General features: G+C 53.5%; 8 non-coding genes across 8 annotated transcripts; 4 read left to right on the top strand and 4 right to left on the bottom strand.

The window, feature by feature from the left end:
- The first annotated feature begins 1,518 nt into the window (after positions 1-1,518).
- Positions 1,519-1,688, top strand: LOC138228128 (U1 spliceosomal RNA). The gene has a single exon (XR_011185222.1). It is a non-coding gene; the product is annotated as a U1 spliceosomal RNA (small nuclear RNA).
- A 635-nt stretch (positions 1,689-2,323) lies between these two features.
- Positions 2,324-2,442, bottom strand: LOC138228083 (5S ribosomal RNA). Its single transcript, XR_011185183.1, has one exon. It is a non-coding gene; the product is annotated as a 5S ribosomal RNA (ribosomal RNA).
- A 6,256-nt stretch (positions 2,443-8,698) lies between these two features.
- Positions 8,699-8,868, top strand: LOC138228147 (U1 spliceosomal RNA). The gene has a single exon (XR_011185236.1). It is a non-coding gene; the product is annotated as a U1 spliceosomal RNA (small nuclear RNA).
- A 636-nt stretch (positions 8,869-9,504) lies between these two features.
- Positions 9,505-9,623, bottom strand: LOC138228438 (5S ribosomal RNA). Its single transcript, XR_011185515.1, has one exon. It is a non-coding gene; the product is annotated as a 5S ribosomal RNA (ribosomal RNA).
- Positions 9,624-11,414: 1,791 nt separating this feature from the next.
- Positions 11,415-11,578, top strand: LOC138228117 (U1 spliceosomal RNA). The gene has a single exon (XR_011185213.1). It is a non-coding gene; the product is annotated as a U1 spliceosomal RNA (small nuclear RNA).
- Positions 11,579-12,214: 636 nt separating this feature from the next.
- LOC138228101 (5S ribosomal RNA) lies at positions 12,215-12,333 on the bottom strand. The gene has a single exon (XR_011185197.1). It is a non-coding gene; the product is annotated as a 5S ribosomal RNA (ribosomal RNA).
- A 1,785-nt stretch (positions 12,334-14,118) lies between these two features.
- LOC138228107 (U1 spliceosomal RNA) lies at positions 14,119-14,282 on the top strand. Its single transcript, XR_011185203.1, has one exon. It is a non-coding gene; the product is annotated as a U1 spliceosomal RNA (small nuclear RNA).
- Positions 14,283-14,918: 636 nt separating this feature from the next.
- On the bottom strand, positions 14,919-15,037 carry LOC138228442 (5S ribosomal RNA). The gene has a single exon (XR_011185519.1). It is a non-coding gene; the product is annotated as a 5S ribosomal RNA (ribosomal RNA).
- Positions 15,038-15,243: the final 206 nt, after the last annotated feature.

Below are 15,243 nucleotides of genomic sequence, written 5' to 3' on the forward strand. Positions count from 1 at the left end.
TCTCTATACATGGATGACGTCACCCTGCTCCTCTCTGACAATGCCTCAATTAGCAGAGCTCTGCAGTGCTGTGATCGTTTCTCTTTGGCTTCCTCCGCAAAAATTAACAAATCTAAGAGTGAGATTTTTTATCAGAACTGGAGGGAGCCAAAAGAAGGACATGATCTCAGGCTGCAAGAGAAGAGAATTAAGGTCCTGGGGGTGTATTTTGGAGAAGAGATGGGAACAGTAAATTGGCAGAACAAATTGCCAATCTTAAACAAAAAACTGATGCAATGGAAGGACCGAGACCTCACCATGACAGGGAAGGTGCTGGTCATCAAAGCCGAGCTCTTGCCTGTCTTGAATTTTCTGGCTTCTACCTTCCCAATCCCACACCGTGTTGCGGCGGTGATGAGGAGATTGATGTTTCAATTTCTATGGGGTGGGAAGCAGGAAAGACTCAGAAGGGAAATAATGTACAGGCCGCTACCCTCAGGGGGGAAGTCTGTCCCAGATATTGCTACGAAGCTGCTGTGCATTTTCCTGGCCTCTGTGCTGAGAGGCTTTGCAACAGCACTTGCAGCGCGTACCTGGACTTATTTTTCCAGGCTCTGGGTAGGTAGGGAGGTGTTCAGAGTGTGGGGTGTCAGACCCAAGCTGGACGTCCCACTCTCTGACACATGCCCTGCAATTTATGGGACAGTTAAAAGTTTTCTAAGATCTCACCCAATTGGCCATATTCCCCTCCGAGATGTCAGCGTCCAAAAACTGGAAGATTTCGTTGCACCCCAGAACAATAGGCAGACCCATGTGGGCATTTTAACATCAGCCCAAACAAGGAAGGTGTGGAAACACACATCCTCTAAGTTTCTGTGCAACATTCACAGAGATTTAGCCTGGAGTGTCGTCCACCAGTGCTTACCGGTACGAACTTTCTTGTACCGTAGGGGCCTCACCCCCAGCCCTCGCTGCGTTAGGGTGGGCTGCGGCGAGGAGGAGACTGTATCCCATCTCCTGTGGTCCTGCTTTTTTGCTAAGGCCTTCTGGGCACAGTTTGAAGATTGGTTGCTGGCTCTCTCGCCCCAATTTACCCTGACCGCTGCTTTCGTCATATACGGCATCTCTCCTGTCAAACTTCCTCCTGACGTGTTTGACAGGATCTGGGCCGTGGTGAACAGTGGGAAAGTTGCCCTGTGGAGAGTGAGGAACATGGGGCTGTTCAAAGGCATCGAGATCCCAGTCAAGGCAGCAGGTAGCCTGGCCCTGTTCATCACCCGAGAGAACTATTACCTCAGAGATCTGTGGAGAGAAGGGAGGGAGGAAGCAGAAAATCTGTGGGAAATAGAGAGCATAGGTCAATATCTCAAGAAACTGTGAAAAACATTATCAAGTTTAAGTAAAGAATGTGATTTGCACCAGAAAAAAAGAAAATTGTTGCTATGTAACTGTTACCATGTCAAAATGTAATGAGATGTGATCATATATACTGTTTTAAGTATGTATATGAATGTAAAGCTTTCTGATTTGTGATGTCCTGTATTTTTTTGTGAAAAGAAAATAAAGTTCTTAAAAATCGAAATCGGTTCACCCAGGGCGAGGCTCGGCCATTGCACTCCGGCTGTGCTGACCCCTGCGAATTCCCCAAATGTGGGAATCTCGACTGCATAATTTCTGGTAGTGGGGGACTGCGTTCGCGCTCTCCCCTGATGTGCTTGGTCCAAAATCAGATACGGGAGGGTTAGGACACCACGAGCTGCGTGGCTGCGGAAGGATCCCGGTTCGAAAGGAGTCGACGCCGCTGCTGGTTCTCGCTGGCTTTTAGTTAGGGGTCCGGAGAAGCATCTCAAGCTAGTTCCACTACTCCTTCCGGACGTTCATTCCCCTTTCAAAGTCAGTCGTTTTGCTATAGTCTGCGTTCTTTAGGCTGATTATCGAGGTTAGCCTTTATTTGGTCATGGGGGGCCTCGGTACTGTATGCTGAGTCTAAAGACAGTTTCACCCGTTTTCTGATTGCTCGGTTCTGTACCAGTGCAGACATGTCAAACAGTGAATGGCTGTACCTCTATTGTATCCGTGCTCAATGAATGAAATCGGTAACAAATGAATATATGTCTAGTTATACGAAAAACGAGTGGTTTATCGACTCATCTTCATTTGCAGATTTAGAGGCAGCTTCGATATTCGTTTTACAGACGGGTTTTTTTTTTGAATATGGGTCACACACATGCCACAGCAACAAAACATCTCTAGAGATGAGGCTATAGATCACCTTTCCATCCTGCAGGTTTTCCTCCCAAAGCCTACGGCACCAACGGCGACCCCTGCTGGCCGGGAGAGCAAAAGCTTACAGCACCTGGTATTCCCAGGCAGTCTCCCATCCAAGTACTAACCAGGCCCGACACTGCTTAGCTTCCGAGATCAGACGAGATCGGGCGTGTTCAGGGTGGTGTGGCCGTAAGCGAAAGCCCCGGCGCCTGACTCGCTACTTGAAGCTGTGTGTGGCGGGGGTTCCGTGCCCCCCGAGCGGGACTGAAGGATCGTTCGTGTGCAACTCTTTGGAAAGGAGCTGCTTTCCAAATCGCATTGCATGCCTGGATGTTGGCGAATGCGCTCCCTTGTGTTGGCTCGTCCCGCACTGGAGGAGGACAAACAATCTGCACGGAGGAGCACCAGGCAAGTCTTCACCAGACAAAAACCTCCAGTGCACAGCACTCTGGAAACATTTCGGGGCTTTCGCGTGTTTATTTCAGCACGTAAAGCGCACCGGTCCAACACGTCGGCCGGGCGCGCGGCGCCTCCGCCCTCTTGTGGCCTTGCGGCGTCAGAGCAAGAGGCTCCTTCTCGCTGCCCTTCCGCTGTGTTGCAGGGCCCCGAGAGGGAACCCGGAGCGCGCACTTTGTGGGGGGCGGGGGACCGCGTTCGCGCTCTGCCCCCGGTCTCTTGCGCGAGTACTAAATCTCACGGACAGGGGGGCCTCGTCATTGATTGTTACAGGTGAGACGGGGATTAGGAGGAGACCCCGACTGATGGGTAAAGGGGAGCACTAACACCAGAGGGACACCCCCGGCGTCTCTTTTTGAGAGACGCCCTGGGGTTTCCTAATGGCCAAGGAGGGTCGGGACCTCGGTTTGACGCCTCCCCCGAAGGACGGCGCCTGTTTGTGCAGCAGTGTCGCCATCAGGAGGCTGGGGCGTAAGAGAGCCACACAGCCCGCAGGGTGAGCGCTCCCTACTGGTCCCAGTCACACCTCTTGCAGGAGCAGCAGCAACCGGAGCTTTTCCGGGGTGGAATCTCCCATCCGGGTGCCGGCCAGGCTCACACCTGCTGGGCTGCCCCGGGGGTGAGCCCAGTCGAGAGTCGCAGGGCCAGATCTAGTCACCGGGGAGAAACGATACAAGTGAAGGATTGCTCGGCTCTCGGCACTTGAAAAGACCGACAAATGTCTCGTTCCCGCCGGAGCTGAATGTACCCGCATGTGTGGTGTCGTCTTCTTCCCCCGCCCCGCTGTGTTTGCTGTATTGTCTCTGAAGCCGGCCCCCCCGAGACGAGACGGGCTGTTCCTGTGCCCCAATTAACACTTTACAGGTGCCATTCCCCGGCATTGTGGCCATTGTCGGTGCTCACACGCGATAAGATAAGGCGGAGGAGAGCGGGGCATGCCCAGCGGCAGACATTCAAGGAGGGGGCAGTGCGAGGTGAGGTGAGGTGCGACACGCCGGAGCCCCGACGCAGCTAATGCGGAGCACTTGTTGGACTGGCATCGAAAGGACGTGTGCGCACGGAGCGAGCCTTCCCTGCGGCGGAGCGCGGGAACTTTCTCCCCCCCTCCCGCTGCAGGAGTTGTGTGCACTGCAGCGGTGCCGAGAGAAAAGCACAGAAGGCAGCAGGCTCTGGAGAACAGGTAAGAGACGGAGCCTTGTGGGCAGGCGAGCAGGCCCGTTTTTTGGAAATTGCTGAAAAGGTTTGTTCGGTGTGTGGCAGGCGCACGTCGCGAGCTTGCGTGGCGATCTGCCGGTCTGGAGTTATGCAAATGAGGCCGAATTGCATCCCGGGACATGCTGCGAATGCGCAACGGCGACTGCAGATGTGTAGGAAACGGCGCGCTCGTTTTCTCGTTTTGCCCACACTTTTGAGTGTTAGTGTGGCGTGTGAGTGTGTGAAAGAGTGGGCCCAGCAGGAGGCGGTGGCGTGCGGGGCGAGGAGGTGGCCTAGGCTGCGCGATTTGTGCTGTGGGTGCGGGCCGCTTGCAGGGGCCTGTTTAACTCATACTTACCTGGCAGGGGAGATACCTTGATCAAGAAGGAGGTTCACCCAGGGCAATTTATGTGCAATTTATGTGGCTCGGAAGGACACGTTTTTAAGAACTGCCCTCACGCCTACGCCAATAAACTCAAAATGAGAAAGGATGAGGCAGTGCTTGTTTCAGCCAAACCGGCCCGAAAATCCAAAGCAAACAACAAGTCAAACAAAGAACCCTTGTTGGACAAAGACTCTCAGCCTCCAGCCAGGATCAGTCCTGCTGTGGCTCCGGGGCTGGTGGAAGAGAAATCCACTACGCCCCCACAACCGCAGACTGCACCAGACATGCACGAGGGTTTGAAAACCCCCGAGAACAGCGAGGACCCCTCCCCCACTCCTGCTCCTCAGAACGAGGGCCAGTGTGGGGCCCCCCGGTGGAGCGGGTCCAGCGAGGATACCCAGGATTCAGCAGAGCTGCTTTTCTCAGACTCTGCAAGTGCTACAGATGCCCTCCTCTCCTCCATCCAGTCCATCACGGAGGATCTGCAGCAGCTGGTGGGTGAGGGGGAAGAGGAGACTGGTGCATCGGCTGCACCCCTTTCCCCTCAGTGCTCCCAGGAGCTGGACTTGAGGAAAAGAAAAAATGACTCTGTTTTCTCCCCGAGCGAGGAGGAAGGAGAGCATGGCGATGGGGACAGCTGGAACCTCTCCACCCCTCCCTCTACCCCCTTCCTTGAAATGGACTCTGTGAACGCTTTTACTGCTACCACCCTGATGAAGGCTCATTCAGAGGATGGCTGGCAGGAAATTGGTAAGAAGAAAAAGAAAAAGAAAAAGGTAACAGGTGAGACCGAAGAGAAATGTGTTTTGTAAAGACTGGTTCCACTTTCTTATGTAATATGGCTCTTAACATAATTTCTCTTAACACAAGAGGTATCAATGACAGAGTTAAATGCCAGTCTGTCTTTGATTACCTCCAGCAGAGAGAGGGAGATGTGTTGATGTTGCAGGAGTGTGCTTTAGCCTATCAAGAGAGGTATAAAAGTTTTGAAGATAGGTGGGATAAAGGGCTTTCTGTTTGGTCAGGGGACAATAACAACAGAGCCTCTGGCGTGGCCATTCTTTTCAAAGGATGGGCATTCAAATTGAAAAGTATTCAGAGGGTCATAGATGGCAGGTTGCTGTGTGTGGATGTGGAATGGGGGACCGTTAACCTGCGGCTAATCAATGTGTATTGCCCTACTGACGTAGGAGGAAGGGTGGAGCTACTCAAGGCACTCTCCCCCCTATTGTTATGCAGCACAGACGTGATAGTGGGAGGGGATTTTAATTGTATCTTAGAGCACACAGACAGGCAGTCTAGCTCGCCGATAAAATTGGATTCCAGCTCACTGGCCCTGCAAAACTTAGTTCAAGACTTTAAACTCTCAGACACATATAGATGTATATATCCCACAACAGCAGGATATACATGGTCAGGGAGGAATAGCAGCTCCAGAATTGACTATTGCTTTGTCTCAGAGAGAGTGAAAGTTGTTGGGGTCACTCTTCAGCCTGTCTTCTTCTCAGATCATCAGGCTTTAGGGTGTAGAGTGGAACTCCAGGGCGGGACTGTCTTTGGCCCAGGCCTCTGGAAACTCAACACAAAGCTGCTAGAGAACGAGGGGGTAGTATCCCGCTACAAGGAGAAACTATCACAGTGGCTGTCCTTGCAGTGTCTGTACGGGTCAGTAGGAGAGTGGTGGGAGGAGGTGAAGGTGAGGACAAAGGCCTTTTTCATGGCTGAGGGAAGGAAGGCTGCTGCCAGACGGAGAGGAGTGCTAGCCAGGAAACAGAGGCAGCTGCAGCGTCTCTACACGATGCTGCACAGTGGCTTCGATGTGCTCGAGGATATCGCCCTTTTAAAAAAGGACATCCGGAGCATAGCCGAAGAAAGTAGTCGAGGAGTGCTGTTAAGAAGCAGAGTGCAGTTCTTGGAAGAAAATGAGAAGTGTACTCGCTTCTTTTTCAGGAAAGTGGTAGGCTCCAAGACTGTCATGGAAAGTGTAGTTGATGAGGAGGGACGAGAGAGAACAGAGCCGAGTGCTATCCTCTCCTGCACCGAGGCCTTCTACTCAAGACTGTACAGCTCTACAGAGGTAAAGGATGAAGATATTCATTTTTTTACCTCAAAGCTAGAAAACATTTTGAGTGAAGAAGATAGGGAAGTACTTGAGAGGGATTTGACAGTAGAAGAGCTGAGACAGGCTATGGAGAGCTTACAGAAGGGGAAAACTCCGGGTGCTGACGGGCTCCCTAAAGAATTTTATTGCACCTTTTGGGATCTGCTTCAGGATCCGCTACTGCTCCTATTCGAGGAAAGCTACAAGACAGAATTGCTGCCTGACTCCTTAAGAGAAGGCACTATCTCTCTCTTGTTTAAGAAAGGAGCAAGAAATGACATAAAGAACTGGAGACCCCTCAGCCTGTTAGGCGTGGACACTAAGATCCTGTCCAAAGCCCTTTTCCTGCGCCTACAAAATGTAGTGGCCTCACTGGTAGGGAAAGAACAGACTTGTGGGATAGCAGGACGCCTGATGAGCGACAACCTGGCCTTGTTGAGGGATGTCTGTCTGTACTCTGAGGATCGCTCCCTCCCTCTGTGCATTTTAGGTGTAGACCTAGAAAAGGCCTTTGACCGCCTAAACCGGCAGTACTTAACATCGGTACTTGAGCACATGAAGTTTGGCCCCATCATGAGAAAGTGGATTAACCTGCTGTACACAGGTAGCAACAGCAGAGTCATGGTTAATGGCAATAGATCACGCACCTTTGAAGTCTGTTCAGGGGTGAGGCAGGGCTGCCCATTATCCCCCTTGTTATTCGTTTTGGCTATGGAGCCCTTAGCCTGTGCCTTGCGCCAGGATCAGGCCATTAATGGGATACCAGTGCCTGGAAGTGGGGGAGGAGAGGTAAAGACATCTCTATACATGGATGACGTCACCCTGCTCCTCTCTGACAATGCCTCAATTAGCAGAGCTCTGCAGTGCTGTGATCGGTTCTCTTTGGCTTCCTCCGCAAAAATTAACACATCTAAGAGTGAGATTTTTTATCAGAACTGGAGGGAGCCAAAAGAAGGACATGATCTCAGGCTGCAAGAGAAGAGAATTAAGGTCCTGGGGGTGTATTTTGGAGAAGAGATGGGAACAGTAAATTGGCAGAACAAATTGCCAATCTTAAACAAAAAACTGATGCAATGGAAGGACCGAGACCTCACCATGACAGGGAAGGTGCTGGTCATCAAAGCCGAGCTCTTGCCTGTCTTGAATTTTCTGGCTTCTACCTTCCCAATCCCACACCGTGTTGCGGCGGTGCTGAGGAGATTGATGTTTCAATTTCTATGGGGTGGGAAGCAGGAAAGACTCAGAAGGGAAATAATGTACAGGCCGCTACCCTCAGGGGGGAAGTCTGTCCCAGATATTGCTACGAAGCTGCTGTGCATTTTCCTGGCCTCTGTGCTGAGAGGCTTTGCAACAGCACCTGCAGCGCGTACCTGGACTTATTTTTCCAGGCTCTGGGTAGGTAGGGAGGTGTTCAGAGTGTGGGGTGTCAGACCCAAGCTGGACGTCCCACTCTCTGACACATGCCCTGCAATTTATGGGACAGTTAAAAGTTTTCTAAGATCTCACCCAATTGGCCATATTCCCCTCCGAGATGTCAGCGTCCAAAAACTGGAAGATTTCGTAGCACCCCAGAACAATAGGCAGACCCCTGTGGGCATTTTAACATCAGCCCAAACAAGGAAGGTGTGGAAACACACATCCTCTAAATTTCTGTGCAACATTCACAGAGATTTAGCCTGGAGTGTCGTCCACCAGTGCTTACCGGTACGAACTTTCTTGTACCGTAGGGGCCTCACCCCCAGCCCTCGCTGCGTTAGGGTGGGCTGCGGCGAGGAGGAGACTGTGACCCACCTCCTGTGGTCCTGCTTTTTTGCTAAGGCCTTCTGGGCACAGTTTGAAGATTGGTTGCAGGCTCTCTCGCCCCAATTTACCCTGACCGCTGCTTTCATCATATACGGCATCTCTCCTGTCAAGCTTCCTCCTGACGTGTTTGACAGGATCTGGGCCGTGGTGAACAGTGGGAAAGACGCCCTGTGGAGAGTGAGGAACATGGGGCTGTTCAAAGGCATCGAGGTCCCAGTCAAGGCAGCAGGTAGCCTGGCCCTGTTCATCACCCGAGAGAACTATTACCTCAGAGATCTGTGGAGAGAAGGGAGGGAGGAAGCAGAAAATCTGTGGGAAATAGAGGGCATTGGACAGTATCTCAAGAAACTGTGAAAAACATTATCATGTTTAAGTAAAGAATGTGATTTGCACCAGAAAAAAAGAAATTGTTGCTATGTAACTGGTTCCGTGTCAAAATGTAATGAGATGTGATCATATATACTGTTTTAAGTATGTATATTAATGTAAAGCTTTCTGATTTGTGATTTCCTGTATTTTTTTGTGAAAAGAAAATAAAGTTCTTAAAAATCGAAATCGGTTCACCCAGGGCGAGGCTCGGCCATTGCACTCCGGCTGTGTTGACCCCTGCGAATTCCCCAAATGTGGGAATCTCGACTGCATAATTTCTAGAAGTGGGGGACTGCGTTCGCGCTCTCCCCTGATGTGCTTGGTCCAAAATCAGATACGGGAGGGTTAGGACACCACGAGCTGCGTGGCTGCGGAAGGATCCCGGTTCGACAGGAGTGGACGCCGCTGCTGGTTCTCGCTGGCTTTTAGTTAGGGGTCCGGAGAAGCATCTCAAGCTAGTTCCACTACTCCTTCCGGACGTTCATTCCCTTTTCAAAGTCAGTCGTTTTGCTGTAGTCTGCGTTCTTTAGGCTGATTATCGAGGTTAGCCTTTATTTGGTCATGGGGGGCCTCGGTACTGTATGCTGAGTCTAAAGACAGTTTCACCCGTTTTCTGATTGCTCGGTTCTGTACCAGTGCAGACATGTCAAACAGTGAATGGCTGTACCTCTATTGTATCCGTGCTCAATGAATGAAATCGGTAACAAATGAATATATGTCTAGTTATACGAAAAACGAGTGGTTTATCGACTCATCTTCATTTGCAGATTTAGAGGCAGCTTCGATATTCGTTTTACAGACGGGTTTTTTTTTTTGAATATGGGTCACACACATGCCACAGCAACAAAACGTCTCTAGAGATGAGGCTATAGATCACCTTTCCATCCTGCAGGTTTTCCTCCCAAAGCCTACGGCACCAACGGCGACCCCTGCTGGCCGGGAGAGCAAAAGCTTACAGCACCTGGTATTCCCAGGCAGTCTCCCATCCAAGTACTAACCAGGCCCGACGCTGCTTAGCTTCCAAGATCAGACGAGATCGGGCGTGTTCAGGGTGGTGTGGCCGTAAGAGAAAGCCCCGGCGACTGACTCGCTACTTGAAGCTGTGTGTGGCGGGGGTTCCGTGCCCCCCGAGCGGGACTGAAGGATCGTTCGTGTGCAACTCTTTGGAAAGGAGCTGCTTTCCAAATCGCATTGCGTGCCTGGATGTTGGCGAATGCGCTCCCTTGTGTTGGCTCGTCCCGCACTGGAGGAGGACAAACAATCTGCACGGAGGAGCACCAGGCAAGTCTTCACCAGACAAAAACCTCCAGTGCACAGCACTCTGGAAACATTTCGGGGCTTTCGCGTGTTTATTTCAGCACGTAAAGCGCACCGGTCCAACACGTCGGCCGCGTGCGCGGCGCCTCCGCCCTCTTGTGGCCTTGCGGCGTCAGAGCAAGAGGCTCCTTCTCGCTGCCCTTCCGCTGTGTTGCAGGACCCGGAGCGCGCACTTTGTGGGGGGCGGGGGACCGCGTTCGCGCTCTGCCCCCGGTCTCTTGCGCGAGTACTAAATCTCACGGACAGGGGGGCCTCGTCATTGATTGTTACAGGTGAGACGGGGATTAGGAGGAGACCCCGACTGATGGGTAAAGGGGAGCACTAACACCAGAGGGACACCCCCGGCGTCTCTTTTTGAGAGACGCCCTGGGGTTTCCTAATGGCCAAGGAGGGTCGGGACCTCGGTTTGACGCCTCCCCCGAAGGACGGCGCCTGTTTGTGCAGCAGTGTCGCCATCAGGAGGCTGGGGCGTAAGAGAGCCACACAGCCCGCAGGGTGAGCGCTCCCTACTGGTCCCAGTCACACCTCTTGCAGGAGCAGCAGCAACCGGAGCTTTTCCGGGGTGGAATCTCCTATCCGGGTGCCGGGCAGGCTCACACCTGCTGGGCTGCCCCGGGGGTGAGCCCAGTCGAGAGTCGCAGGGCCAGATCTAGTCACCGGGGAGAAACGATACAAGTGAAGGATTGCTCGGCTCTCGGCACTTGAAAAGACCGACAAATGTCTCGTTCCCGCCGGAGCTGAATGTACCCGCATGTGTGGTGTCGTCTTCTTCCCCCGCCCCGCTGTGTTTGCTGTATTGTCTCTGAAGCCGGCCCCCCCGAGACGAGACGGGCTGTTCCTGTGCCCCAATTAACACTTTACAGGTGCCATTCCCCGGCATTGTGGCCATTGTCGGTGCTCACACGCGATAAGATAAGGCGGAGGAGAGCGGGGCATGCCCAGCGCAGACATTCAAGGAGGGGGTAGGGCGAGGTGAGGTGAGGTGCGACACGCCGGAGCCCCGACGCAGCTAATGCGGAGCACTTGTTGGACTGGCATCGAAAGGACGTGTGCGCACGGAGCGAGCCTTCCCTGCGGCGGAGCGTGGGAACTTTCTCCCCCCCTCCCGCTGCAGGAGTTGTGTGCACTGCAGCGGTGCCGAGAGAAAAGCACAGAAGGCAGCAGGCTCTGGAGAGCAGGTAAGAGATGGAGCCTTGTGGGCAGGCGAGCAGGCCCGTTTTTTGGAAATTGCTGAAAAGGTTTGTTCGGTGTGTGGCAGGCGCACGTCGCGAGCTTGCGTGGCGATCTGCCGGTCTGGAGTTATGCAAATGAGGCCGAATTGCATCCCGGGACATGCTGCGAATGCGCAACGGCGACTGCAGATGTGTAGGAAACGGCGCGCTCGTTTTCTCGTTTTGCCCACACTTTTGAGTGTTAGTGTGGCGTGTGAGTGTGTGAAAGAGTGGGCCCAGCAGGAGGCGGTGGCGTGCGGGGCGAGGAGGTGGCCTAGGCTGCGCGATTTGTGCTGTGGGTGCGGGCCGCTTGCAGGGGCCTGTTTAACTCATACTTACCTGGCAGGGGAGATACCTTGATCAAGAAGGAGGTTCACCCAGGGCGAGGCTCGGCCATTGCACTCCGGCTGTGCTGACCCCTGCGAATTCCCCAAATGTGGGAATCTTGACTGCATAATTTCTGGTAGTGGGGGACTGCGTTCGTGCTGTCCCTTGATGTGCTTGGTCCAAAATCAGATACGGGAGGGTTAGGACACCACGAGCTGCGTGGCTGCGGAAGGATCCCGGTTCGACAGGAGTGGACGCCGCTGCTGGTTCTCGCTGGCTTTTAGTTAGGGGTCCGGAGAAGCATCTCAAGCTAGTTCCACTACTCCTTCCGGACGTTCATTCCCTTTTCAAAGTCAGTCGTTTTGCTGTAGTCTGCGTTCTTTAGGCTGATTATCGAGGTTAGCCTTTATTTGGTCATGGGGGGCCTCGGTACTGTATGCTGAGTCTAAAGACAGTTTCACCCGTTTTCTGATTGCTCGGTTCTGTACCAGTGCAGACATGTCAAACAGTGAATGGCTGTACCTCTACTGTATCCATGCTCAATGAATGAAATCGGTAACAAATGAATATATGTCTAGTTATACGAAAAACGAGTGGTTTATCGACTCATCTTCATTTGCAGATTTAGAGGCAGCTTCGATATTCGTTTTACAGACGGGTTTTTTTTTTTGAATATGGGTCACACACATGCCACAGCAACAAAACATCTCTAGAGATGAGGCTATAGATCACCTTTCCATCCTGCAGGTTTTCCTCCCAAAGCCTACGGCACCAACGGCGACCCCTGCTGGCCGGGAGAGCAAAAGCTTACAGCACCTGGTATTCCCAGGCAGTCTCCCATCCAAGTACTAACCAGGCCCGACGCTGCTTAGCTTCCGAGATCAGACGAGATCGGGCGTGTTCAGGGTGGTGTGGCCGTAAGCGAAAGCCCAGGCGCCTGACTCGCTACTTGAAGCTGTGTGTGGCGGGGGTTCCGTGCCCCCCGAGCGGGACTGAAGGATCGTTCGTGTGCAACTCTTTGGAAAGGAGCTGCTTTCCAAATCCCATTGCGTGCCTGGATGTTGGCGAATGCGCTCCCTTGTGTTGACTCGTCCCGCACTGGAGGAGCACCAGGCAAGTCTTCACCAGACAAAAACCTCCAGTGCACAGCACTCTGGAAACATTTCGGGGCTTTCGCGTGTTTATTTCAGCACGTAAAGCGCACCGGTCCAACACGTCGGCCGGGCGCGCGGCGCCTCCGCCCTCTTGTGGCCTTGCGGCATCAGATCAAGAGGCTCCTTCTCGCTGCCCTTCCGCTGTGTTGCAGGGCCCCGAGAGGGAACCCGGAGCGCGCACTTTGTGGGGGGCGGGGGACCGCGTTCGCGCTCTGCCCCCAGTCTCTTGCGCGAGTACTAAATCTCACGGACAGGGGGGCCTCGTCATTGATTGTTACAGGTGAGACGGGGATTAGGAGGAGACCCCGACTGATGGGTAAAGGGGAGCACTAAGACCAGAGGGACACCCCCGGCGTCTCTTTTTGAGAGACGCCCTGGGGTTTCCTAATGGCCAAGGAGGGTCGGGACCTCGGTTTGACGCCTCCCCCGAAGGACGGCGCCTGTTTGTGCAGCAGAGTGTCGCCATCAGGAGGCTGGGGCGTAAGAGAGCCACACAGCCCGCAGGGTGAGCGCTCCCTACTGGTCCCAGTCACACCTCTTGCAGGAGGAGCAGCAACCGGAGCTTTTCCGGGGTGTAATCTCCCATCCGGGTGCCGGCCAGGCTCACACCTGCTGGGCTGCCCCGGGGGTGAGCCCAGTCGAGAGTCGCAGGGCCAGATCTAGTCACCGGGGAGAAACGATACAAGTGAAGGATTGCTCGGCTCTCGGCACTTGAAAAGACCGACAAATGTCTCGTTCCCGCCGGAGCTGAATGTACCCGCATGTGTGGTGTCGTCTTCTTCCCCCGCCCCGCTGTGTTTGCTGTATTGTCTCTGAAGCCGGCCCCCCCGAGACGAGACGGGCTGTTCCTGTGCCCCAATTAACACTTTACAGGTGCCATTCCCCGGCATTGTGGCCATTGTCGGTGCTCACACGCGATAAGATAAGGCGGAGGAGAGCGGGGCATGCCTAGCGGCAGACATTCAAGGAGGGGGCAGGGCGAGGTGAGGTGAGGTGCGACACGCCGGAGCCCCGACGCAGCTAATGCGGAGCACTTGTTGGACTGGCATCGAAAGGACGTGTGCGTACGGAGCGAGCCTTCCCTGCGGCGGAGCGCGGGAACTTTCTCCCCCCCTCCCGCTGCAGGAGTTGTGTGCGCTGCAGCGGTGCCGAGAGAAAAGCACAGAAGGCAGCAGGCTCTGGAGAGCAGGTAAGAGACGGAGCCTTGTGGGCAGGCGAGCAGGCCCGTTTTTTGGAAATTGCTGAAAAGGTTTGTTCGGTGTGTGGCAGGCGCACGTCGCGAGCTTGCGTGGCGATCTGCCGGTCTGGAGTTATGCAAATGAGGCCGAATTGCATCCTGCGAACATGCTGCGAATGCGCAACGGCGACTGCAGATGTGTAGAAAACGGCGCGCTCGTTTTCTCGTTTTGCCCACACTTTTGAGTGTTAGTGTGGCGTGTGAGTGTGTGAAGGAGTGGGCCCAGCAGGAGGCGGTGGCGTGCGGGGCGAGGAGGTGGCCTAGGCTGCGCGATTTGTGCTGTGGGTGCGGGCCGCTTGCAGGGGCCTGTTTAACTCATACTTACCTGGCAGGGGAGATACTTTGATCAAGAAGGAGGTTCACCCAGGGCGAGGCTTGGCCATTGCACTCCGGCTGTGCTGACCCCTGCGAATTCCCCAAATGTGGGAATCTCGACTGCATAATTTCTGGTAGTGGGGGACTGCGTTCGCGCTCTCCCCTGATGTGCTTGGTCCAAAATCAGATACGGGAGGGTTAGGACACCACGAGCTGCGTGGCTGCGGAAGGATCCCGGTTCGACAGGAGTGGACGCCGCTGCTGGTTCTCGCTGGCTTTTAGTTAGGGGTCCGGAGAAGCATCTCAAGCTAGTTCCACTAGTCCTTCCGGACGTTCATTCCCTTTTCAAAGTCAGTCCTTTTGCTGTAGTCTGCGTTCTTTAGGCTGATTATCGAGGTTAGCCTTTATTTGGTCATGGGGGGTCTCGGTACTGTATGCTGAGTCTAAAGACAGTTTCACCCGTTTTCTGATTGCTCGGTTCTGTACCAGTGCAGACATGTCAAACAGTGAATGGCTGTACCTCTATTGTATCCGTGCTCAATGAATGAAATCGGTAACAAATGAATATATGTCTAGTTATACGAAAAACGAGTGGTTTATCGACTCATCTTCATTTGCAGATTTAGAAGCAGCTTCGATATTCGTTTTACAGACGGGTTTTTTTTTTTGAATATGGGTCACACACATGCCACAGCTACAAAACATCTCTAGAGATGAGGCTATAGATCACCTTTCCATCCTGCAGGTTTTCCTCCCAAAGCCTACGGCACCAACGGCGACCCCTGCTGGCCGGGAGAGCAAAAGCTTACAGAACCTGGTATTCCCAGGCAGTCTCCCATCCAAGTACTAACCAGGCCCAACGCTGCTTAGCTTCCGAGATCAGACAAGATCGGGCGTGTTCAGGGTGGTGTGGCCGTAAGCGAAAGCCCCGGCGCCTGACTCGCTACTTGAAGCTGTGTGTGGCGGGGGTTCCTTACTTTTTGATGACATAACACCCAAAGGGGCTTCTTTGGAGCTGGATTCCAACCGGCATCCTAAAGTTTCTTGGCGGTATCTTTTACAGTCCTCTGTTCGGTCGACAAGGGACAGAAGGGGGCAGCTTTCCTCACACATACAGTTCAATGTAC

The sequence above is a fragment of the Lepisosteus oculatus genome, unplaced genomic scaffold (genome assembly GCF_040954835.1).
Source record: "Lepisosteus oculatus isolate fLepOcu1 unplaced genomic scaffold, fLepOcu1.hap2 HAP2_SCAFFOLD_40, whole genome shotgun sequence".
NCBI lineage: Eukaryota > Metazoa > Chordata > Actinopteri > Semionotiformes > Lepisosteidae > Lepisosteus > Lepisosteus oculatus.